A 26,315-nucleotide genomic window follows, 5' to 3' on the forward strand; every position below is an offset into this window, starting at 1 on the left:
AATTATTCAGAGCTTGCTCTAGCAAAGGAATCTGCCTCCATTACTTATGTTTTTGTAGAGACTCAAAGGCAAGCAGAGGAGTGGGAAAGCTTTATAAGTAGGAAAAATGGATGGGTTTAGTCATGGCCTGATTGAAGGCTGTTGGCATAGAGGAGGCTTTAGGCAAGCTAACTAGAAGTGGGGTATCCTATGTGATTGATTAGGAGTGCATATTTGTCGTTCTTTGGCTGGTCCTAATATGGAAGCACAGACAAAAATTAGAGAAGTGTCAAGTTATTAGTCAATTCCTAGCCATTTGGGGCCAATTGTTACAGAAGTTATTGTTTACCTTCCTAGTTTGTTACTAGAAATATCAATTTGGCTTCCTGCAAGTCCAATCTGTGACATCCTGGCTTCCTGCACTGGAGGGGTTGGTTTTCTGTGTGGGTTGGTTTCCTGTGCAGTTTGGTACAGGTTATCGGTCAAAGTTCTAATTTTATATATGGTCTGGCCATTATTTATACATTCAGTCTCTCAAAACAAATAAAATAAACCATGGCTAGGCCCACAGTGAACCAAGGCTGTGCTTCAAGGCCAGGAGATGGGCTTTGGTGGTCCCCTAGGCTTCAGCAACTGGGAGGTTAGGCCACAGAAGTAGGAACCTAGAGCATCAGGGCACTTGCCCAAACCAGTTGATAGCTAAAAAGATGGGGGTTGCCCTAGGGTTGGATTCCTCTTGCATATTCTGAATTTTGGAGGAAAAGAAAGGTGAGGAAGCTGGATATTTAATTCCTTCTCTGAACCTAAACCCTCAAGGATACTGAAATGGTCCTAGGTTGGGAATACTCACAAACTACTAGCAGAACAGAAAAAAAATCTCTTATTCAAAGTTATTCCTGCAAGACTCCCATAAAATACAATAAGAGTGAGAAATAAGCTCACCAAAACAAACTATCAAAAATACTACAAGGCAAACCACAACGACAAGAGTTAGTAGAATCAAAAGCAACAAGTTAATCCCCCAGGTACTACAGAAATTTTGAAGATCAGATTAAAAATGTAGAATATGCAATTCTTTTAAATACAGGATTCACTGAAACAAAGAATTGTCAAGGAACTATCAAAATAAACAGGCAGAAAAGTGACTTACTTCCTGAAATGAAAAGCATAAAGTGAATAAGAAACTCACTAGACAGATTAATCCCCAGATTAAACATAGTTGAAAGGAGAATTAGTGAACAGAAAAATATATGAAAAGAGGGTATTAAGAGACTTGGAGGATAGAGTGAGAATGCTAGAATGTGTGTCAAGAGACTCTAAAGAGAAGAACATAGAGCTAATGGATCAGTTTCTAAAAATGATGGCAAGAATGATTCCATATACACTAGAAGTATAACATGTATCAGATAAATAAGAGAAATGTATACTGTAATGATACTTTTCTTTCTTTTTTTTTAAATTCACCAATTTTAATATCTTTTTAAAATTTATTTATTTAGTTTATTTAGTTTATTTTTGACTGCAATGGGTTTTCATTGCTGCACACAGGCTTTCTCTAGTTGCGGCGAGCAGGGGCTACTCTTCGTTGCAGTGCTCAGGCTTCTCATTGCGGTGTCTTCTCTTGTTGTGGAGCATGGGCTCTAGGTGCACGGGCTTCAGCAGTTGTGGCACATGGGCTTGGTAGTTGTGGCTCGCGGGCTCTAGAGTGCAGACTCAGTAGTTGTGGTGCACGGGCTTAGTTGCTCCACAGCATGTAGGATCTTCCCGGACCAGGGATTGAACCCGTGTCGCCTGCATTGGCAGGCAGATTCTTAACCACTGCGCCACCAGGGAAGCCCTACTTTTCTTTCTAAAGACAAAATATATATATGTATATATCTTGAAGGGAACTAGAGGGAAAAAATGTACTTAAGTATTAGTATTTTATTTCTAGCACTCATGTTCATCCTTGAGTTAAGAAGATCTAGTAAACTCTAGGGGACTCTTTCTAAATACATTTATCTACTTGTGATGGAAAAATCAACAGGAACTAGCACAACATTTTTTATTTATTTACATAATATATCTTCTACAGGGAACTATTTGTCTTAGCACTCTTGGCAGCTCCAGTGCACTCTCAAAGAGCATCCTAGGGTTTCACTGATCCACACCTAATGGTACCTGAAAAAATCTTTTCTTCCTACCTTGTCTCAGAAACCCTGAAAGTCTGCAGGTTCTCCCAGCTCTAAAAGCAGTGATGTTTACCAAAATCAGCATTTTGCTTTGCTGAGGCATAGACAACATCTGACAGTAAAGAGGGTAACAAGACAGACAAGGGATTAATTTCCAAAATATACAAACAGCTCATATAGCTCAATATCAAAAAACAAACAACCCAGGAGGGGAACAGAGGGAAGTTGGAAACTTTGTTTCATGTGCAAATGAGAATGGATTAACCTTAGCCCCAGTAACTCTTTAACTTAAGCATGCATCAGAAATACCTGAGGACTTCTTAAAATTAAAGCACAGATTCTTGGGCCTCAACTTTTGACTGCCTAATTCAGTAGGTGGAGGATGGACCCCCAAATTTGTACTTTTAACAAATTCCCAGGGAACATTGATGCTGCTGGTCAAGAAACACGTGTTGAGAAACTTTTCCTTAGCCCTACCCTACAATTTAATTTTGATGTTGACTGAGAGAATGGTTGCAGCTAGACTCTCCAAAAGTGTATACATTATGTGATAACTAGATTCTCTCCTTGACCAAACTCTACTCAGGCACCCCTGAACTCTTTTTCAAGTAGGATTCAACTTTTGGACTTCCATGTTCCTCTCTGCCTTGTTCAGTTTTAACAAGAATCCTGCTAAGTCGGTTTAGCCAGAATTTCCCATCCTCCATATCAGATCATCCTGGGTATCTAGCTAATCAGGTTCTTATCCTCCACCATCCTGCAGGTGATGTCTGAGCACCTTGGCCTGCCTTCAGCGAGAATCCTATAATGTCAGTTTAGTTAGAATCCCCCTTCCTTTGATGTTTCCTCTTAGTAATTTTGCTTCTACTGACCCACAACCTGTCCCTGGCTATAAATTTCCACTTTTCCTTGTTGTTTCCAGGGTTGACCCCAATCTCTCTGGCCACTGCAAGACTCCATTGTACTTATCCCTATCACTATCACAGTAGTCTTCCCTTAAAGAAATCTTCCTTACTATCTTTAACAATTGTCATTGGATGATTTTTTTTTCTTTAACAGTTTGAATATTATTATTTTTAACAGTGACCAAAGTCCGTTCTTCTATTTTTTTTTTTTTTTTTTTTTTTTTTTGCGGTATGCGGGCCTCTCACTGCTGTGGCCTCTCCCGTTGCGGAGCACAGGCTCCGGATGCGCAGGCTCAGCGGCCATGGCTCACGGGCCCAGCCGCTCTGTGGCATGTAGGATCTTCCCGGACCGGAGCTCGAACCCGTGTCGCCTGCATCGGCAGGCGGACTCTCAACCACTGCGCCACCAGGGAAGCCCTCTCTATTTTTAAAGATAAATCTGTTTACTTGATCTACTCCCAGGACATATACTCTTGGAAATATGTAATTGATGGTACTCTTCACATAAATCACTTGCCAAGAAGCTAGATTTTAATCTGTGGTAAGTACCACACTTCTTAAACAGTTTTCAAAATAACAGCTTTATTCAGCTCTCTAACAGGTTTCAAAAGTTGGCTTCAACATGATTGCTTTGTTTCCTGAGGAATCCCAGCTGGAAATCATGATAAAGAGAAGAATCAGAAATGTTTGCTCAGATTGCTCAGACTTTCCTTTTCTCAGAATCCAGCTTCTTGCATTTTCTACCATGACATGCTAGTTTCCTATAATAACTTCTTCCTCTAGAGTAGTGGTTTTCACCCAGGGCAATTTTGCCCATCAGGAGACATTTGACCGAGTGTGAAGACATTTTGCTTTTCACACTTGGGAAGGTGTCACTGGAATCTAGAGGTTAGAGGCCAAGCATGCTGCTAAACATACTACAAGGCACAGAAAGGCCTCCCACAACAAAGAATTATCCACTTCAGTATGTTAATAGTGTCGATCTTGAAAAACCTTGCTCTAGAGAAGGGGCGGCAAACTATGGCCCATGGGCCAAATTCGGCTCCACAACCTGTTTTTGTAAGTAACTGTTCATTGGAACACAGTCGTGATCATTTGTTTACATGTTGTCTATGTCTGCTTTTGAGCAACAGTGCCAGAGTTGAGAAGTTGTGACAGAGACATATAGCTCACAAGCCTAAAATATTTATTATCTTGTCCTTTACAGAGAAAAGTTTGATGACTGAAGGTGATCTCTGAACCAACATTATCATCATTATCACATCCTCACCATCACCATCAGTTGGGAACTTGTTAGAAATGTTGATTCTAGAGACCAATCCTATATTGACTGATTGGAATTTTTGGCTACGAGACCCAACAATCTATATTTTAACAGATCCTCCAAGTGGTTCTCATATATATCCCAGATTCCCAAATATACATACATGGCATCTGAGAGACTAACATGTTGCAGTTAATCAACTACTCTAGTAAATGGAGAATTCTGAGTTTCCAAAGCATAAGCACACCACAAAATATCATCGTATCTGTTAAGATGAAAACTCACTAACTTTGGCTTAAATCCTTGAGAACATTCATGATGTGCTTTAGGCTTTAAATTGCATTTTAGAGGTAGATGACCCAGCATTGGTTATCAGTGTCATCAAGGATCCAGGCTCATTTGGCCCTTCCCCCTTTTCTATCCCCAGTATGATGGCTGACTCTCCATCTCAATCTGATGCCAATATGGCTGCTACAGCTTTAAGAATCATGCCTTCCTCACATGACAGCAACATCTAAAATAAGGAGAAAAGAGTTACTGGAAAGAAAGCTTTTTCTCCTATACCTCTCTTGTCATGGAACAGAAGTTCTCAGCAGATGTCCCATTATGTCTTATTGACCGAAACCAAGTTCTATGCCTACTCTTAGAGCAATAATTGACAAAATGTGATGAGAAATCCATGAATGTCTTAAATTATGATTTATCCCTTTAGACCAGGCACATTACTACCGTAACGAAATCAGAGAAATGGCTACTGGGCAGCAAGCAACCAGTAGTGTCTGATGCAACCATGAACACTAATAAGCTATTAAAAGTAATTTATTATTTAATTATTGCAAATGTGTTTTAGTATGCTATAGTTCTTTGGGTCACATATATGAACACAGTTTCCATTAAATTTCTTGCAGAAATAGAACCATGAGCCTGGACTATTTTATGCATGTATTTTACTGCCCTTGGCTTAAGATCTTCACATTTACCTCCCTCATTTTCTTCCAAAACATGTAAATCTCCTTGTTATTTGGTTCAGAAGTCTATCTTCAGATATTTAACTTACTAAAAAAACAGGTTAGGGAAATTAGGACATTTTGTTAAAGTCAGTATACATATTTTAATAACGTGCAAACTTCAAGACTTGCTTAAATATCTCAAAGTTCTATGAGAGTGTTTTCAAGCATCCTTTATTCAAGAATATGAAATTGTTTCATTCTTGGGGTTGAGTGATTTTTTTTGATATTGGGCTCTCCCAATTCTTTAATAATAATTGCAGTCCTTTGATTATAAAACTTGAAGAACTGATATGGTCAAATATTCCATATTAAAAATACTGAAATTATGTTAATTAATTTCATTTTACATTAAAACTTAAGATTTTATTATTTTTCTTGAAATTACATTAATGACCAGCTGCTAAGAACCCAAGTTTCATTGTTTTTGCTAACATGAAGATTGGTTTAGTAAGTGGCACAGACTTTGTTTTTTTATGACTAGTGTGGCATATTTGTGATAAAGATGCAGTGAAGATGCAGTGGAGAAGATTTGCAAAGAAAATGGCTCGTCTTCTCTACAGAGCTCTTAGAGGCATTTCTGATTACAAATATATATATATATATACACATACATACATATGTATATACATACATATATATACATACATATATACATATATACACATACATATATATGTATACACAAATACATCTATATATACATCTATATTCATTTATACATATAAATAAAATATAAATAAATGTAAAATATAAATAAAACTATATATATAGTTTTTCATTTAACATATATATAGTTTTTTTTTAATTTATTAAAACCTGAAATGTTGGTGACAGAAGTTTCCATTTAAGAAAAGTAAAAATTTTAACCCATTCCTCTTTAAAAAGTGACCTTTGTAACAAAAAAAACAATGTGCTCCTTTCTCATTGCAAGATCTAATTCATGATTTAATTCCCTCAGGAATTCACTATGGGTTATAAGAGATTTTTAGTGTTTTGACACTGTGCCTTAACTATGCTGTTGTCAATTGTAGGTCATGTTTGTGAGTGTTTCTGCTCTATAAATTGATAGTCATTAGAATTCCCTGTTTAATTTTATACAAGTTGATTGAATTGTTTTACGTTTCAAGTTTTATAAACTTGAAAAAATATAAAGTACTAATATGCCATTTGCTAATTATGAACTTGCAAGGACTCTTGAAATTACTGTTTTTAGTACTCTTATTTATAGGATTTCCTATTCCCTGGTTCCCTAGTGACAAGAATCAATGAATATGAACAAGTAATCAAACGTTATCTGTGTTAAAGTATGAAGTAGAACATAGTTTCCACCGCCATAAATTTTTCTGTCCATATGGTAAAGGTATAATATTGGCACTGAAGCTTGTACCTCCATCTGGACAGAACCTAATTTTCCTGGATAAGGCAAAGCTTTCTAAATCAAGCCATCTGTTTGTATGCCTTAAAAGAACCTGTAAATAAAATAAGGCAATATGTGCATGTGAAAAGAGATCAGAGTTAGCTTGACATTTATTTAGCACAATAGGCAGACGGTTATGACCACATATTGATTATTGTCAAATGTATTATTTTTTCTGCTTTGGACCAATTAGTGTTGTCTATGACCTATAAAGAATAGTTAATGCATGTATTAATCATCAATATCCAAAGCGCATAAAGCTAGAAAGGACCCCAAATTTTTGTCAGTCCACCCAGCTACTCTTCTTGGCCATTGAAGAACCTCCACTTCTTGCTTTTATCACTGCATTTTATGAAAATCTTTCAGAAAATTTTAACAGAGTATGTCTTAAACAAGAAAATATAAGCAGTGTGTATGAATGAACTGCTCTGGAAAAAGATGTGTTCAGAAAAAGTTAATACCTGCCTGTTATGAAGTAGCTTTAATATTTTGTTGTAGTAGGCAGAATTCTGAGATGGCTCTCATGACTTTGCCTCCTTGGTGTTAGTCCTGTACTTATGTTACCTTACATAGCAAAAGTGCTGTTGCTACCGTAATTAAGGTTACTAACCATTTGACCTTAAAACAGGGAGATATTCTGAATGGGCCTAACCTAGTCATAAGAGCTCTTTAAAAGCAGCGTTTTCTCCAACTAATAGCAGAAGAGAAAGCCAGAGAGATGTGCTCAGGGTAGCCTGAAAGGAAGTAAATGTGCAGTTTTTGAATTGCCTTTGGATGCCATGTGGAAAGGTGGAATCTAGGAGATGAGAACTACCTGGCCAACAGCTAGTAAATGAGGACCTCAGTCAACTAATTGCAGGATTTAAGTTATGTCAACATGCATATGATAGCCACAAACTTTCAAAATACTTTGTCCTTCTCCTTTTAGTACTGATGAAGTGTATGGATGCTGAATATGTGGGTGTTGAATCATCTAAAAGTGGCCTGACTTCATGCAGAACACATTTTCTCTGTCTTTTATAAGACTGTTGTAAGGAAATAACTATACTCTAGAAACAGCCAATTGGTCTAGAAGAGTAAGATGTGATGTCCTTAGGTACACATTTATGTATATTGTTTATTGTCACAGTGATGTGAAATAAATTAATCTTATATTCCTTTAGTTATGTGGACAATAACTGTTGTACACCATGTATTTGGGTATAAATAGCATTTCACACTCCTAGTGCTTTCTACAAATGTAATTTTTTTCTTAGTTTATTAGTTTTTTAATATACAAAATCAGTTGCTATGGTAAATTTTCACAAACTATGTACAGTTAATCATAATCATCAATAATTAAAATAACACAAGTTCTCAGACATATACATGGACACTCACATTTGTTCTAGATTGGATTCCCCAATATATAGGGTTCTCTTGAACCCAAACATTTCTTGCCAAATTCCAGGTTGAGAGTTCACCTTTTCCAATTTCACATTTCCCCGTAGGCCTCTTCAATTCTTCTTGGAATCCTGTGGGCATTCTTTTTCCCTTAGACTAGGATTGTGGTGTCTTTAAGGACTAGAAACCCTAAGAAATTAGTTACTTCTGAAGCACCACCAGATTTTGTGGAGTGATGTGATGGACAGAGAAGAAACCCAAGAGGGGTCTTGATAATGTGGATGGACTGGGAAAAGTTAAAAAAAAAGATGAGAAGTAAAAGACCTGTTGCTTCTCATCTTCCTCCCCAAGTGGACACCAGAGCCAGGAATATGCATTCAAGACTTATTTAAATGGTCCCTCTACCCAAATAAATTATATCTACCTGTTTACTATTATTAAACTTTATATAACAAGAAAGACTTCAACTTCGTAGTTAAAAGATAAAGTCTTTTAAAAGGCAAACACATAGGAGAATTTTCACATTTAAATAAATGTGCATCAGAATATGTAATATCATATCAGACACGTTCCCCTTTTGGGAGTGGAAAAGTGCTGAAAGTCACCACAGTGTTTGAATTGGGAAAGGAAATTTCATTAAAGGTGATAAAGAAGTAAAAAAGGATTGTTGGTGACTCAGAACAGATCTCTTCATCCTGACAAGTTTGCTAATTGCTGTATTATTTATCTCAATTTGTATGAAAAGGACATTTGAGTACTGAGGGTATATAAAAGTCAAACCTTGTAGACCTGGGTGCCTGGGTATGCAATGTACGCACCTGAGTAGCTTGGAGGAAACTACATTTCACAACTAAACCACCTTCCACTAAATGTCTGCCTTCAAACCACCTCTGGACAGCAGGTCACAGATAGGCAACTCCTACGCTATAAAGTGTTCTCAAATGATGTTGACAATGTAAAAGACCCACATTTAGTAGGAAAAGCGAGACATCATTTGGTTCCAAGAGATTCAATGTTAAAGACTGGAAGTATAACTGTTGGACATTTTGGGCAACACTCCTTGGCTAATCTTATGCCAAGTTGGGTAGGAGAGAGACTGGGGAGACATGGCATGGTATAGAAGGAGAGAGGTGTGTAATGACTTTCCCCAGGTTTAGCATATCAAGGATGTTTGATCTTTCCATGGGGACCTGAGACACTTAGAGTAGTTGGCTGGGCTAGTGCTATCTTGTGGTTTAGAGGACCCCCAACAGCAAGTTGCTCTGGAGTTAAACCCTATTTGCCACAACTGAAGAAAATGTGAAAGACTGAGCTGAAACTGGAACACCCTATGGAGATCTGTAGAAATGAGAATGCTTACAGAGCACTTGAAATAATTCACACAAGAGCCTCAAGAAAGCAAGCTCACAGAGAAGGCACTGAGGATCAGCAGAGTTGTCCAGACAGTTGGTTGACAATTGAGAGAGGAATGTAAGAGCCCGCTAAGTGTAGAGATATCTGTCCCTTTTCCAACCACCCCTAACACTAACACATCTCTTCCTCACTCTTAACACATAAAAGGAAGTAGGATTTCAATAAAAAGGATAAAACAGGTATCTCAGAACCAGAATCATTCACCATCCCTTCCCCAAATGGTAAGGATACCAGCTTGACTTACAAGAGGGTGGAAAATAGATAGAATGTAAATAGTTTGAGCTTCGAATATTAAATTGAATAGATCAAAAATGACTGGAAAAGTGTATTATCTGACTAAAAATACAGAAAATAGCAATTCAACACAGTATGATTTGAGGTACTGGCAAGAGAAAATAAAATATTTATATCACACTGAGATGAGTCTGATTAAGGACACAACAAAAAACAGAAAACTATCACTTAAAACATATGTGCTGGGCTTCCCTGGTGGCACAGTGGTTGAGAGTCCGCCTGCCGATTCAGGGGACACGGGTTCATGCCCCGGTCTGGGAAGATCCCACATGCCGCAGAGCGGCTGGGCCCGTGAGCCATGGCCGCTGAGCCTGCGCGTCCGGAGCCTGTGCTCCGCAACGGGAGAGGCCACGACAGTGAGAGACCCGCGTACCGCAAAAAAAAAAAAAAAAAAAAAAAAAGTGCTAATTGCATTTGTCAAAGACTTCTAGATATAACTAACCAACCTGTGAAATTCTCTAGATGTCCACTAATCGATTTGTATTTATCCCACTAATGCAGTAAAATACCTGTGCCCTCTACTAATTCAGAAAACAAACTTTAAACTTAAAAATATTTTTATACTAAAATGTTTTCTACTGAGCCCTCAACTAAATAGAATATTCAATTTCATAAATTTTCCTTTCTTCTAGCATTCTGTTTATTTGAATGAAGAAACTGAACAAATACAGAAATATAATGATTCTTATTTTCTCCAATAATTCATTTATAACAAAGGTGAAACTATTTGATTGTAATGCTTCATGAAATCTTATTAGGGAAAAAACAAAAATTTAATCTTAAGGTAACTTTAGTACTGAAAGCATTGCTTTATTGATTTAAAAGGAACAACTCCAAGTGCAGTAAATCAAGAGTTCATATTAAAAACCATAAATGTGTAAATATTATTTCAAAAAATCCACTAGATCTTTGATAATTTGATCTGTATTTTCTTATATGTTTACTTTTACATCTTATTTATTCTTACACACTAATTAAGAAACTCCACTTTTGTGCAAAACGTCCTAGTCCTTTTTTTTTTTTTTTTTTTTTTTTTTTTTTGCGGTATGTGGGCCTCTCACTGTTGTGGCCTCTCCCGTTGCAGAGCACAGGCTCCGGACGCGCAGGCTCAGCGGCCATGGCTCAGGGGCCTAGCCGCTCCGCTGCATGTGGGATCTTCCTGGACCGGGGCACAAACCCATGTCCCCTGCATCGGCAGGCAGACTTTCAACCACTGCACCACCAGGGAAGCCCAAACATCCTAATCTTAAAATTTAAGTCTGGATATAGAGCCTTGGAGCACCTAATTCTAAAGTTCCCTCATGTAGTGTTAGCATATCTGCTAATTCTAACAGGAAGTGATGACTTGAGTGAATGCTGAGTGCATTTGTGGTGCATGGGAGTGCAAAACATCTTTGTCTTTGTGATTTGGATTTTATCTATAATTGACAAAGTTGAGAGAACAAGCTCTCCAAAAGTAATGCACTCTGTTTTAAAATCAAAACAGTTGTCAAGTTAAACAAAAAATCTCAGAAACACCAAACAGACAACAGATCATTAATCATAGGACAGTAGGATTTCATTTTCTTGTAGAAACAAATTGTATCTGATCTTCTAGCTAGTCACTGAGTTTTTCATTTTATGAAATGAAGAAAAGCTATTATGTCTTATATCAGATAAAGGTAACTATTGAGTCTTTAAAAACTGCTTTGAATACTTTGGATGGCACATCTCATATTTTCAGAATATAGAATGATGAGCTAGGGAAATGTTCATTATACTACTGATACGATAAAAGAAATGGAACCCATGACAAATATTTTTCTCTGGAAAATAATGAAGTGTTTTGTGAAAAGTACATTTTGGGGGCAAGATTATAATGAAAATCAATGACACTGAAGAGGAAATACTTCCTGAAATACGTGAGCTTCAATAACACTCTCATAGATTCAGAAAGTTTCCAGTATATGTAAAAATTTTAGGTCATATGCTTAAATGTAATGACATATAACATAGATATATCAATTTATTATAACTATACAAATAATATCATTTTAGCAATAACGATAATTGTGTATGTATGTATGTGTTGTTGACTATAGTATAGTGAAAAAAGGGGAGCAAAGGAGCAGGGTTTGAAGTTAATTTTTCAACTAAAATAATGATATTGGACTAGTCACATACTCAGTTTTAATGTCAAGCACTTAATCTTCAAAATAGCAATAATAATGCTGACCTTCCTATTGTGTTAAGAGAATTAAGTTAAATGGAATAATATAGATGGCAACTAACACTGCTTGAAATACAGAAAGATACCAATAAACATATATATCAGAATCTTACTATATACATATTATAAGCAATATTAGTTTTATTTGTTGGACTCTAATTTTATTAAAGCTTTGTAATTGTTAATATGTACAATGTTTCTTAAACATCTAGGCAGGAGACCTTCAAGATGGCAGAGGAATAAGACGTGGAGATCACCTTCCTCCCCACAAATACATCAGAAATACATTTACAAGTGGAACAACTCATACAGAACACCTACTGAACGCTGGCAGAAGACCTCAGACCTCCCAAAAGGCAAGAAACTCCCCATGCACCTGGGTAGGGCAAAAGGAAAAAGAATAAACAGAGACAAAAGAATAGGGATGGGACCTGCACCACTGGGAGGGAGCTGTGAAGGAGGAAAGGTTTCCACACACTAGGAAGCCCCTTCACTGGTGGAGACGGGGTGGCGGAGGGGGAAAGCTTTGGAGCCACAGAAGAGAGTGCAGCAACAGGGGTGCGGAGGGCAAAGGGGAGAGATTCCCACACAGAGGATCGGTGCCGACCAGCACTCACCAGCCCAAGAGGCTTGTCTGCTCACCCACCGAGGGCGGGGTCTGGGAGCTGCGGGGGGTGGGGGCGGTCTGGGAGCTGAGGCTCAGGCTTCGGAGGTCACATCCCAGGGGGAGAACTGGGGTTGGCTGGGTGAACACAGCTTGAAGCGGGCTAGTGCACCACAGCTAGCTGTGAGGGAGTCCAGGAAAAAGTCTGGACCTGCCTAAGAGGCAAGAGACCATTGTTTCGGGGTGCGTGAGGAGAGGGGACTCAGAGCACCGCCTAAACGAGCTCCGGAGACAGGCGCAAGCCACGGCTATCGGACACCAGAAACGGGCATGAAACTCTAAGGCTGCTGCTGCGGCCACCAAGAAGCCTGTGTGAAAGCACAGGTCACTCTCCACACCTCCCCTCCCGGGAGACTGTGCAGCCCACCACTGCCAGGGTCCCATGATCCAGGGACAACTTCCCTGGGAGAACACACGGCATGCCTCAGGCTGCTGCAACGTCACCCCGGCCTCTGCCGTTGCAGGTTCGCCCCACATTCCGTACCCCTCCCTCCCCCCTGGCCTGAGTGAGCCAGAGCCCCCGAATCAGCTGATCCTTTAACCCCATCCTGTCTGAGCAAAGAACAGATGCCCTCAGGCGACCTACATGCAGAGGTGGGGCCAAATCCTGAGCTGAACCCCAGGAGCTGTGTGAACAAAGAAGAAAAAGGGAAATCTCTCCCAGCAGCCTCAGGAGCAGCAGATCAAATCTCCACAATCAACTTGGTGTACCATGCATCTGTGGAATACCTGAATAGACAACGAGTCATGCCAAAATTGAGGCAGGGGACTTTGTGGGCAATGATACATATATTTTTCTCCTTTTTCTCTTTTTGTGAGTATATGTGTGTATGCTTCTTTTTGTGATTTTTTTTTCTGTGTAGCTTTGCTTTTACCGTTTGTCCAAGGGTTGTGTCTGTCCGTTTTATTTTTTCTTACTTTTTAATTTTTTTATTTTTAATACTTATTTTTTACTTTAATAATTTTATTGTATTTTTTCTTTCTTTCTTTTTTTCTCCTTTTTCATCTGGTCAGATGTCAGGCCTGAGCTTCTGAGGTGGGAGAGCCAAGTTCAGGACATTGGTCCACCAGAGACCTCCTGGCTCCATATAATATCAAGCAGCAAAAGCTCTCCAGGAGATCTCCATCTCAATGCTAAGACCCAGCTCCACTCAATGACCAGCAAGCTCCAGTGCTGGACACTCTATGCCAAACAATTATCAGGACAGGAACACAACCCCACCCACTAGCAGACAGCCTGCCGAAAATCATAATAAGGTCACAGACACCAAAACACACCACCAGACGCAGTCCTTCACACCAGAAAGACAAGATCGAGCCTCATCCACCAGAACACAGGCACTAGTCCCCTCCACCAAGAAGCCTACACAACCCACTGAACCAACCTTAGCCACTAGGGGCAGACACCAAAAACAACGGGAACTACGAACCTGGAGCCTGTGAAAAGGACACCCCAAACACAGTAAGTTAAGCAAAATGAGAAGACAGAAAAACACACAGCAGATGAAGGAGCAAGATAAAAACCCACCAGACCAAACAAATGAAGAGGAAATAGGCAGTCTACCTGAAAAAGAATTCAGAGTAATGACAATAAAGATGATCCAAAATCTTGGCAATAGAATGGTGAAAATACAAGAAACATTTAACAAGGACCTAGAAGAACTAAACAGCAAACAAACAATGATGAACAACACAATAAATGAAATTAAAAATTCTCTAGAAGGATTCAATAGCAGAATAACTGAGGCAGAAGAACAGATAAGTGACCTTTAAGATAAAATAGTGGAAATAACCATTGCAAACCAGAATAAAGAAAAAAGAATGAAAAGAATTGAGGACAGTCTCAGAGACATCTGGGACAACATTAAACACAACAACATTCGAATTATAGGGGGCCCAGAAGAAGAAGAGAAAAAGAAAGGGACTGAGAAAATATTTGAAGAGATTATACTTGAAAACTTCCCTAATATGGGAGAGGAAATAGTTAATCAAGTCCAGGAAACACAGAGAATCCCATTCAGGATAAATCCAAGGAGAAACACACCAAGGCACATATTAATCAAACTATCAAAAATTAACTACAAAGAAAAACTATTAAAAGCAGCAAGGGAAAAACAACAAATAATATACAAGGGAATCTCCATAAGGTTAACAGCTGATCTTTCAGCAGAAACTCTGCAAGCCAGAAGGGAGTGGCAGGACATATTTAAAGTGATGAAAGAGAAAAACCTACAACCAAGATTACACTACCCAGCAAGGATCTCATTAATTTTGAAGGAGAAATTAAAACCTTTACAGACAAGCAAATGCTACGAGAATTCAGCACCACAAAACCAGCTTTACAACAAATGCTAAAGGAACTTCTCAAGGCAGGAAACACAAGAGAAGAAAACGACCTACAAAGACAAACCCCAAACAATTAAAAAAGTGGTTATAGGAACACACATATCAATAACTTCCTTAAACGTAAATGGTTTAATGCTCCAGCCAAAAGACATACACTGGCTGAATGGATACAAAGTCAAGACCCCCATATATAATGCCTACAAGAGACCCACTTCAGACTGAAAGTGAGGAGATAGAAAAAGGTATTCTATGCAAATGGAAATCAAAAGAAAGCCTGAGTGGCAATGCTCATATCAGATAAAGTAGACTTTAAAATAAAGAATGTTACAAGAGAAAAGGAAGGACACTACATAATGATCAAGGGATCAATCCAAGAAGAAGATATAACAATTATAAATATATATGCACCCAACATAGGAGCACCTCAATACATAAGGCAACTGCTAACAGCTATAAAACAGGAAATCGACAGCAACACAATAATAGTGGGGGGCTTTAACACCTCACTTACACCAAGGGACAAATTATCCAAAATGAAAATAAGTAAGGAAACAGAAGCTTTAAATGACACAATAGACCAGATAGATTTAGTTGATATTTATAGGACATTCCATCCAAAAACAGCAGATTACACTTTCTTCTCAAGTGTGCACGGAACATTCTCCAGGATAGATCACATCTTGGGTCACAAATCAAACCTTAGCAAATTTAAGAAAATTGAAATCGTATCAAGCATATTTTCTGACCACAATGCTATAAGATTAGAAATGAATTACAGGAAAAAAACGTAAAAAACACGAACACATGGAGGCTAAACAATACGTTACTAAATAACCAAGAGATCACTTGAAATCAAAGAGGAAATCAAAGAGAGAAATCAAAGAGGAAATCAAAAAATACCTAGAGACAAATGACAATGAAAAGACAATGACCCAAAACCTCGACAATGCAGCAAAAGCAGTTCTGACAGGGAAGTTTATATCAATACAATCCTACCTCAAGAAACAGAAAACATCTCAAATAAACAACCTAACTTACACCTAAAGCAATTAGAGAAAGAAGAATAAGAAAAACCCAAAGTTAACAGAAGGAAAGAAATCATAAAGATCAGAAATAAATGCAAAAGAAATGAAGGGAACAATAGCAAAGATCAATAAAACTAAAAGCTGGTTCTTTGAGAAGATAAACAAATTTGTTAAACCTTTAGCCAGACTCATCAAGAAAAAAGGGAGAAGACTCAAGTCACTAGAATTAGAAATGAAAAAAGAAAAGTAGCAACTGACACTGCAGAAATACAAAGGGATCATTGGAGATTACTACAAGCAACTATAGGCCAATAAAATGGACAACCTGGAAGAAATGGACAAATTCTTAGAAAAGTATAAACTTCCAAGACAGAGCCAGGAATAAATAGAAAATGTGAACAGACCAATCACAAGGTCTGAAATTGAAACTGTGGTTAAAAATCTTCCAACAAACAAAAGCTCAAGACTAGACGGCTTCACAGGTGAATTCTGTCAAACATTGAGAGAAGAGCTAACACCTATCCTTCTCAAAGTCTTCCAAAATATATTAGAGGGAGGAACACTCCCAAACTCATTCTACAAGGCCACCATCACTGTGATACCAAAACCAGACAAAGATGTCACAAAGAAAGAAAACTACAGGCCAATATCACTGATGAACATAAATGCCAAAATCCTCAACAAAATTCTATCAAACAGAATACAACAGCACATGAAAAGGAAAATACACCATGATCAAGTAGGTTTATCCCAGGAATGCAGGGATTCTTCAATATACACAAATCAATCAATGTGATACACCATATTAACAAATTGAAGGAGAAAAACCATATGATCATCTCAATAGATGCAGAGAAAGCTTTTGACAAAATTCAACGCACATTTATGATAAAAACCCTCCAGAAAATGGGCATAGAGGGAACTTACCTCAACATAATAAAGGCCATATATGACAAAGCTACAGCCAACATCGTTTTCAATGGTGAAAAACTGAAACCATTTCCATTAAGATCAGGAACAAGACAAGCTTGCCCACTCTCACCACTATTATTCAACATAGTTTTGGGAGTTTTAGCCACAGCAATCAGAGAAGAAAAAGAAATAAAAGGAATCCAAATCAGAAAAGAAGTAAAGCTGTCACTGTTTGCAGATGACATAATACTATACATAGAGAATCCTGAAGACGCTACCAGAAAACAACTAGAGCTAATCAATGAATTTGGCAAAGTAGCAGGATGCAAAGTTAATGCACAGAAATCTTTTGCATTCCTATACACTAATGATGAAAAATCTTAAAGAGAAATTAAGAAAACACTCCCATTGCAACAAAAAGAATAAAATACCTAGGAATAAACCTACCTAAGGAGACAAAAGACCTGTATGCAGAAAACTGTAAGACACTGGTGAAAAAATTAAATACGATACAAACAGATGGAGAGATTTGTCCAAAGAAGATATACAGATTGCCAACAAACACTTGAAAGGATGCTCAACATAACTAATCATTAGAGAAGTGCAAATCAAAACTACAATGAGGTATCACCTCACACTAGTCAGAATGGCCATCATCAACAAATCTACAAACAAATGCTGGAGAGGGTGTGGAGAAAAGGGAACCTTCCTACACTGTTGGTGGGAATGTAAACTGGGACAACCACTATGGAGAACAGGATGGAGGTTCCTTAAAAAACTACAAATAGAACTACCATGTGACCCAGCAATCCCACTACTGGGCATATACCCTGAGAAAACCATAATTCAAAAAGAGCCATGTACCACAGTGTTCATTGCAGCTCTATTTACAATAGCCAGGACATGGAATCAATCTAAGTATCCAGCGACAGATGAATGGATAAAGAAAATGTGGTACATATATACAATGGAATATTACTCAGCCATGAAAAGAAACGAAATTGAGTTGTTTGTAGTGAGGTGGATGGACCTAGAGACTGTCATACAGAGTGAAGTAAGTCAGAAAGAGGAAAAAAAAAATACCGTATGCTAACACATTTATATGGAATCTAAAACAAACAAACAAACAAAAATGGTTCTGAAGAACTTAGGGGCAAGATAGGTTTAAAGACGCAGACATAGGGAATGGATTTTAGGACACGGGGAGTGGGAAGGGTAAGCTGGGGCGAAGTGAGAGAGTGGCATGGACACATATACACTACCAAATGTAAAATAGATAGCTAGTGGGAAGCAGCTGCATAGCACAGGGAGATCAGCTCGATGCTTTGTGACCACCTAGAGGGGTGGAATAGGGAGGGTGGCAGGGAGACTCAAGAGGGAGGAGAGATGGGGATATTTGTATATGTATAGCTGATTCACTTTGTTATAAAGCAGAAACTAACACACTGTTGTAAAGCAGTTATACTCCAATAAAGATGTTTAAAAATAAATAAAACAAATAAACTAACAAATTTTTAAAAGTAAAAAAAATAAATAAACATCTAATCCCATTATTTGTGATGGTAGAACACAAGTCACTCTCAAGTCTAGTTTGTAGTTTGGGATTGAATCCCTAAATCAGACGACAAGAACAAAATTCCCTTGCTGTTTTGAAAAGGGCTTAAATTAGGTCCAATTTATGCAAACTCCTGTATACTTCTTTCTTAATCAGTAGTGTAGCTGTAGAGAGCAACTTTGTATCCTCTACTGATTTTACGGCACGAGGCAACCTTCCCACCTCAATGCTGGCCTAATTCATTTTAGGTTATAAAAGCATAGGGGATCATTGCTGTATATGTATAATGGTGAATAACTGGCAAACCTAAGATCATTCTTAGTCATGAAAAGAATGATCTTAGGTCTGCCAATTATTCACCATTGCTTCTGTGGCTTATAGAAGTGGTATAACTCATTCCAAAGTGAAGGTCATTATACCATACATCCTAAATCATTCTGACACAAAATAATTTTTCCAAATTTAATTCTCTAAATATGTTTTGATCTTCTATGTAGTCAGCATTTGTGACTATAGACGATTCAGATAAAGTACATGATGAGACCCCTGCCCTCAAGGGGCACAAAACAGAATATGACTAGTAATTAATATTTTAATCAAATGAATTAAGCAATCAATGTTCTAGTCATCAGAGAATATTTAGAAATTAATGTTGATTCCAATAACCTCAGAAAACCCTCTTGGGAGAAAGTTGATTAGAGTTGGATCTTGAAGAATGGTTGCGATTTAGATATGTGAAGAGAACTAAGGTAATTTGAAGGAAGAGTCTGAGTGCAGTGAGAGACCATTCATTTTCTTGAAGGTGAATTCTGAGTTCTGTGATTAAACATTCTGGCTAATCCAGAGACTTTATGTTGGGTAGGAATGATGGTTGACTAAATTGGAAGGAAAAACTTGGATGCAGGTAGAGTTGAAAATATAACTTTACATTCAATAAAAATGAATATAGGATTTTGAAATATGAAATTGATGAAAGCAGTACTTAGGATGTTATCCTAATGGCATAGTTTTGAGTAGAAGGATACTAAAAGGATGAACTGGGGAAGTCATTGTCATAATTCAGGTGTAATGTGGTAAGAATATAAACTGGAGTAAGAAATTGAAGGTTGCATTAAAATAATTATTAGATAGATAAAGATATATAAATTGATGAAAGAATACAACACTAATGTACAAAGAGTTTGAGTGGTCTAGTTAGATTAGAGTAAAAGTGAGAATCCAGATATGGCTCCCAGCACTGGATATTTTCCATTAAATAAAAAAACTCCTATGATGACATCATAGTGGCAGGAGAAACTCAATTCAAATTCTTTATAATTTGTTTTCATTAGTAGTGTTACTCTCTCCTTCATTCAACCTGTTTGTTATTTTCCCTCTGAAAATATTAAGAAAAATTTATTAAATGTGCCACTGAGCCATGGAATTTTTTAGCAATCTCAAACCCTAAAATATCTTCTTCATAGGGTGGTTGTGAGTACCATTGATATATAAAGCATCTAGTACACTACCTGGCACATAACAGCCTTCCATAATACCTCCATAATTGTAGTGAATAATATTATTGTGGAGTATTGAGATTCAAATATTTCTATCTGTAAAAATATATTACTAAAGCCTGTGTCAGTTTCAATGAAAATATTCATTGTATTTTGCTTTCTATCACTTCCTTTAACATTCTCTTGCTATTTCTTTCTAAAACATCCTTTCCCATCAATGGGTTCAGTCCGCTCTATCTAACTAACTCTTGCTTCTTCCTTAAGACTCAGGCTTCCTTCACAGAATTTTCCTGACCCCATTAACTTGGGCTAGGGTCCATTTTCCCATAATATCCTCTAATCATTCTTTTGTAACAAATACCATACTTATATGCTTTTATAAAAGATTACAAGCTCCAAATTCCATAAGGGCAAGGATTGTGTATGTCTTTTCCACCACTGGATTCCCAGTATGTATACTACCTATACCCAAAGGTACGAAATAACTATTTCTTGAATGAATAATGAGCTAAAGAAATTGCCGTTTGGCTCTTAGAATACTCTAGCTGATCTCTGGTAATCATAGAATTCTTTCTAAGTGTTCACAGGACATGTCTCCATTGTGTCCCCAGCAGGGTTAGTGGCTTTGTCTTTTGTGCCCCATAGTACCTTACTCTAGTGCACCTACATTGCTAACCACAATATTTGGTAATTCCTCATTTGTATTTTGTGTTCAGGACATCATTGGTATCTGAGAAAGCAGGCTTTTGGCTTGTAATAATAGTGGGGGCATCTGTCACACCAGCTGATTAATTATGTTACCTCTCTGAATTTGTCTCTTCCAGTATGAAATCTGGATAATAATGGTATGCACTTCCTAGAATGTTAGCGGAGGTTAAGTAATTCGAATTAAATAAGACATATCATGTGGATATACACAGTATGCATCCTGTCAAGTAGTATGTTTTTATTATATCTGTATTTCTTTCTCTTCCTTCTTGTTTCTTTCCTTCCTGTTTTTCTTCCTCGTTTCCTTCCTCTTTCCATTGGCCTGAGAATAACACAATATCAAGAAATGCTGTTTAATTTATATTGTGCCACTAGTACTTAACAGAGAAGCATAGTAGCTGCAACATAATGGTCATTTGATAAAGATTATAGGATGAAAAATCAATTAATTAATGAGGAAGTCACTGATAAGCATTATTAAATAAGTCATTTCTGCCCAGTTTTGGAGGTTAAATCTGGATGGTAATGCTCTGCTCTGAACAAAATCTGTATGGACAGTTGCCAAAAAGAGATGGAGAGCGCCTCACTGTGATCCCTAAATACTATACACCCTCTCATCTCTGAGTCTTAAGGATATGATAAATTCAATAATCATGGAACTATAGAGAAAATATTTTCTAAAATATTTTTGGTTTCTGAAATGTTAGGGCTTTCTGAGCAAAGAAATTTGGAATATAAGTTAAAAGGACAAGTTTTGGGAGTTAAAAGTGACTAGATGGCTCTGAGAACTCCAGAAAGATTTACCTTCCCAGAGGTTTTTGTTTACATGTCAATGGGGAACAAATCCTTGAACCAGGGAAACATATTAAGGGTTATAAACCCTGAAATGTTTGTCTTATCTCCTCTCCAGAGATGTTTATTTACATTACATAGGTTAAGAATCCAGGGGCCTTCCCCTTCTCTTTCTAAAGATACTTTATTCACATTAAGGAGATAGGTTCTTTTCTCTCTCTCAGGAGGGGAAGGTGGCCTCTGGACATTCTTCCAGATTCTTAATTTCAGGGTTCCTCTTCTTTGTTGTAAGAAAACCCCCTTTGGGCAGATACAGGTCTATCCATCTGACTCACTGCATCATCCCAGAGAGTGATGAACTGGGGTGTGTTTATTGCTGTAAATAAGTAGTAGTAAATCTGTCCCCAATTCTGAAATTTTTGCTTGCATGCAGGATAATATAAATAAATAATGATAATAAAAATTATCACTTTTTTAATTTGAGTTAGACTTTAGGGCATCGAAAATGTATATATGAAGGCTAAAGCAATGGAAGACACTGATACTGTAGTGGCAATGGGTTTCAGGTCCTTTCTTCAAGGAAGATTTACTTATTTATTTCTTTTTTGATGCCAACAATGAGAGCACTGAGCCTGTAGAAAAAGAAGGAAGGGAAAGACACAGGAAGGAAGCTTGGACAAACCTGGGAAGAAGGTACTATGATCAAGAGTATCATGATCATAGGAAAATAGGTCCATGGAGTGGAAAGACCTCACGTCAGAAGAACAGGGTCAGATTGCCACGAGCAGCCGGGGGATGAGGTCAGACAGTTAATCTTTCAGATTCAATTTTCTAATCTGGAATACAAGGAGCTTGGACTAGAGGGTTTGATAGTCATTTTCAAACACATGGCCTCAGTGCAGCTGCATCAGAATTACCTATAAAATAGGGCTTCCTGGTCTCTGTTATCAGATCTTGATTTTTACTGATCCTGAGATCTTTATATTTACCCAGCTCCCCCAGTGATTCTGAAGTGAAGCTAAGAGTTAGAGGCACTGCTGCTGGTAGTGTGAACATTCCAAGTTTGCATGACTCTTCAGGAAAAATAATGAACATTTCTTCCTTCTCTTCTGCAGCATTGATTATAGTGTTTTCTTGGTGCATGATACTTCTCTGACTAGCTTCCAGTCAGCCTAGTCAGACTGAGCTCAAGTGTCACCATTGTAAGAAGGCTTCCCTGATCCCAGACTTAAGTTAGATGAACCCCACCACCATAATGCACCCACTTTTGCTCCCATGGTAAGAATACTTAGTAATGTGAGCAACACATGTCTTCCACCAGACTGTGAGCTCCTTGAGGGTAAGGGCTGTGGATTAATTATATATGTAGTCCCAAAGCTGAGACCTCATTACACTCAGTAAAAATTTAAGAAATCAAGTAGATAACTGGGTAGCTGCCTGGCCAGATGAATTGATGAATAAATGCACAAACAACCTTGTGTTGGTTGATTATACTTCACCCGTCATCTTAGTAGAGTGGTACAAAGAGCTGTTTTAAGTAGTTTTGTTATTGTCATTTTCTAAAAATTTGCAGTGTATAATTTAAAGTAACTCTTTTGATTCAGCTTACATATTGTAGGGAAAAGCCACTATAGTTCATTCATATGAGAATCATCAGTTTTTCTGACATTGCACATCACTTGGATAAATCTGAACTCATTTTCAGCTGCCAGACGTATTATGCTAACAGATAGTATTTACTGCCACAGATCATGATTGCTATAAAGACCAGCAGTTTGATGAATAGAATCTGTTGGTTGAAGCTATATGCTTAATGTTTATAGGTGTATGTTTAGGTCCAATTGGTAGGCAGAGAAGATACGTTTGTGTTTTAATATCATTACATTGAATGATTCTCAGAGTTCCACATTTGTTTGAAAATAACTAATACTTTTGAATTTCTTGCAGGCATTGTACATATTTAGGATGCTATTTTATTTTTCTTTAAGGAAAGCAGTGTGAATATATATCATCCTTCTTTCTGAAGCAAACAAACAGAAAAGCTGTCTTAGTTCACCCCATGCATGGACTTACTACAGTTTCCAACAATAAAATATATGTTGGTTATTGTTTTGCAATAATAGCAGCCTCATTAGTTTTATTACACAGCTTGAAATGCTTTCATGCCAAATTAAAAATGTAGGTTATTCAAAGGATTAAGGTTGCTAGTTCAGCTTGAAGAAATTTCAAGCTCACCCATATGAAGAATTTAATTTCCTTATCATTCTACTGCAAATCACTTTTCATAATGGTTATAATTATATATGCTATCCTTTTGAAAGCACTTACAGTTAAATTCATAAAAACATATACCTTGTGTGTCCACTAGATAATGGAACCTTTAAGATAGTCATTGTCTGTGACTGATAAAGTACTTGAAAGTTTCAATGCCATGGATCAGTATTTTCCCAAAATGCATTTCACAGAGCACTAATTTACTTGGCTATTAATGTGTGATATTTAAGTAATTCAATGATCGAGTAAATTTGGGAAACACTGAATTAAACTATTATGTGAGTTTCATTAATGCAGATGTTCTCAAAGTCTGTTATGTACAATAACTAAGAGCATCAACGAGAGTGAAAATATTTGACAGTCCTCAGTCCCCAATTTACTTTACTTCTCAGCCCTATTCAACATCATCAGACTCCTCTTTATTTTCACAATTCAAGTTTTTATTTGATTGTGAAGAAGCAATGCATTTACAAACATAAAAATGTATAATCAAGTATAAAGTGAAAATCTTCCTTCAACCAACTCCATATCCTATCTGTTCTCTCTGCCCAGATATTCAGTGTCAGTAGTGTCTAGTTTATCCTTCCACAATTTCTGTATGCATAGACTAGTATTTACATACATTATTTGTCCTATTTTACCCATATTAGCATAGCAATACACAGATTAGAATATGTAAACACCTTGCCCTTTTACTTAATAGAATATCCTTGAGGTCTTTCCAAATCAATACATAAATAGCTTTCTTGTTTTTTTGTTTTGTTATGTTTTGTTTGTACAGCTGGATAAGATTCTGTTCTATGGTTATAACATAATTGATGTAATCTATTTCTAGAGTTGGATATTAAGCTGTTTCCAAAATATCGCTACTACAGACAACACATTACTTTGCAGCTGTGCTGATATATCTGAGTGATGACTTCACCAAAATGAAGTCACCTAGTAAAAAAGTACTGCAGTTATAATTTTGATAGATATTGCCAAATTGCCACCCATTGGTTACATCAAACACATGACAATAGTAACACGGTCTGACGAGCAGAAGGTGGTGCCAGTTTTTTTGTTTTTATCCAATCTGATAGGAAATACTACCTCAGTGTTATTTAATATATATTTTTCTTAATCTGAGCATAGTTGAATATCTTATCTTTACACTGGTTTAAGAGTCTCTTGTATTCCCTGATCTGTCTTTTTATATGCTTTGCCCATTCTTATATTAGATTAATGTTGATCTTTTTCTTATAACTTGATGGACACATTTTTTTTAACATCTTTATTGGAGTATAATTGCTTTACAATGGTGTGTTAGTTTCTGCTTTATAACAAAGTGAATCAGCTATACATATACATATATCCCCATATCTCCTTCCTCTTGAGTCTCCCTCCCACCCTCCCTATCCCACCTCTCTACGTGGTCACAAAATAGGGAGATTTGTAACTCATATCATAGAGAAATATATACATATATATATAGAAAGAGAGAGAGAGTTTTAAATTTATCCCAAGTTATTTAATATATTCAGATTATTTAAAAAGTAGGGTTTTCCTCTATAATTGTCTTCCCATTTTCTCATTTCTTATGGTTTATGGTAGTTTCTCTTTTAGAATTTTATATGGTAACTAATATAATTAATACAGTTATAATTTTGATCATAATTATTGTATAATTATTGTATAATTGCATTATAATGATAGTAACTAAATTTAATTATATCTTTATTATAAGATAATTATATTAGTTATAGTAATATATCTTATTAGTATTATATTAATATGTAATTAGTATATATAATATTGTTAGTATAATTAGTATATTAGTATACTAGCTCTTCAACTTCTTTGTAGGATCATCTTTCCTTACCTAGACAGTAACTGTTAGAGTTCTTCTGGGTTTGTTTTTGAGCCTCTTTCTCTCTTCAATACATATTTCTCTCCCTGGGCATTAACATCCTTTGGATTTAAATGAGGGAGCACCAACAAGTTTATAACTTCAAGTCAGTATTCTCATGAATTTTTCAGACATGTAGAGGATGTTTCAATATAACCAAAACTGATCTCAAAATTTCCATGCATAAGTATGGTGGACAGACTCTAGGGTGGCTCCCTGATCTCTGCTTTCTTGTTTTCATGCCCTTCTGTGATTTTCTCCCCTTTGGTGTGTTTGACACTTCGTTCTAACCAACAGAATGCAAGAAAAATGACAGAATGTATATGATCATGTATGTGTGTTTAGGTTATATAAGATGCAGCATCCAATTTGTGAGGAAACTGTCTTTCCTTGCTGCCTTTCAGGAAGCAAGCAGCAATTTTGGAAAGGGCCACATGGTAAGGAACTGAGTTTGACCTTCAACTGACAGTCAATAAGAAACCGTGGCCCTCAGTCTTACAAATCAAGAGAAGCAATGCTTGCCAACAACCACCGAGCTTGGAAACAGGTGGTTTCACAGTTGAGCCTTGAATAATGCTGCAGCCACAGCTAATGCTTTGATTGGAACTTT

This window comes from Globicephala melas, chromosome 9 (genome assembly GCF_963455315.2).
Source record: "Globicephala melas chromosome 9, mGloMel1.2, whole genome shotgun sequence".
Classification (NCBI taxonomy): domain Eukaryota; kingdom Metazoa; phylum Chordata; class Mammalia; order Artiodactyla; family Delphinidae; genus Globicephala; species Globicephala melas.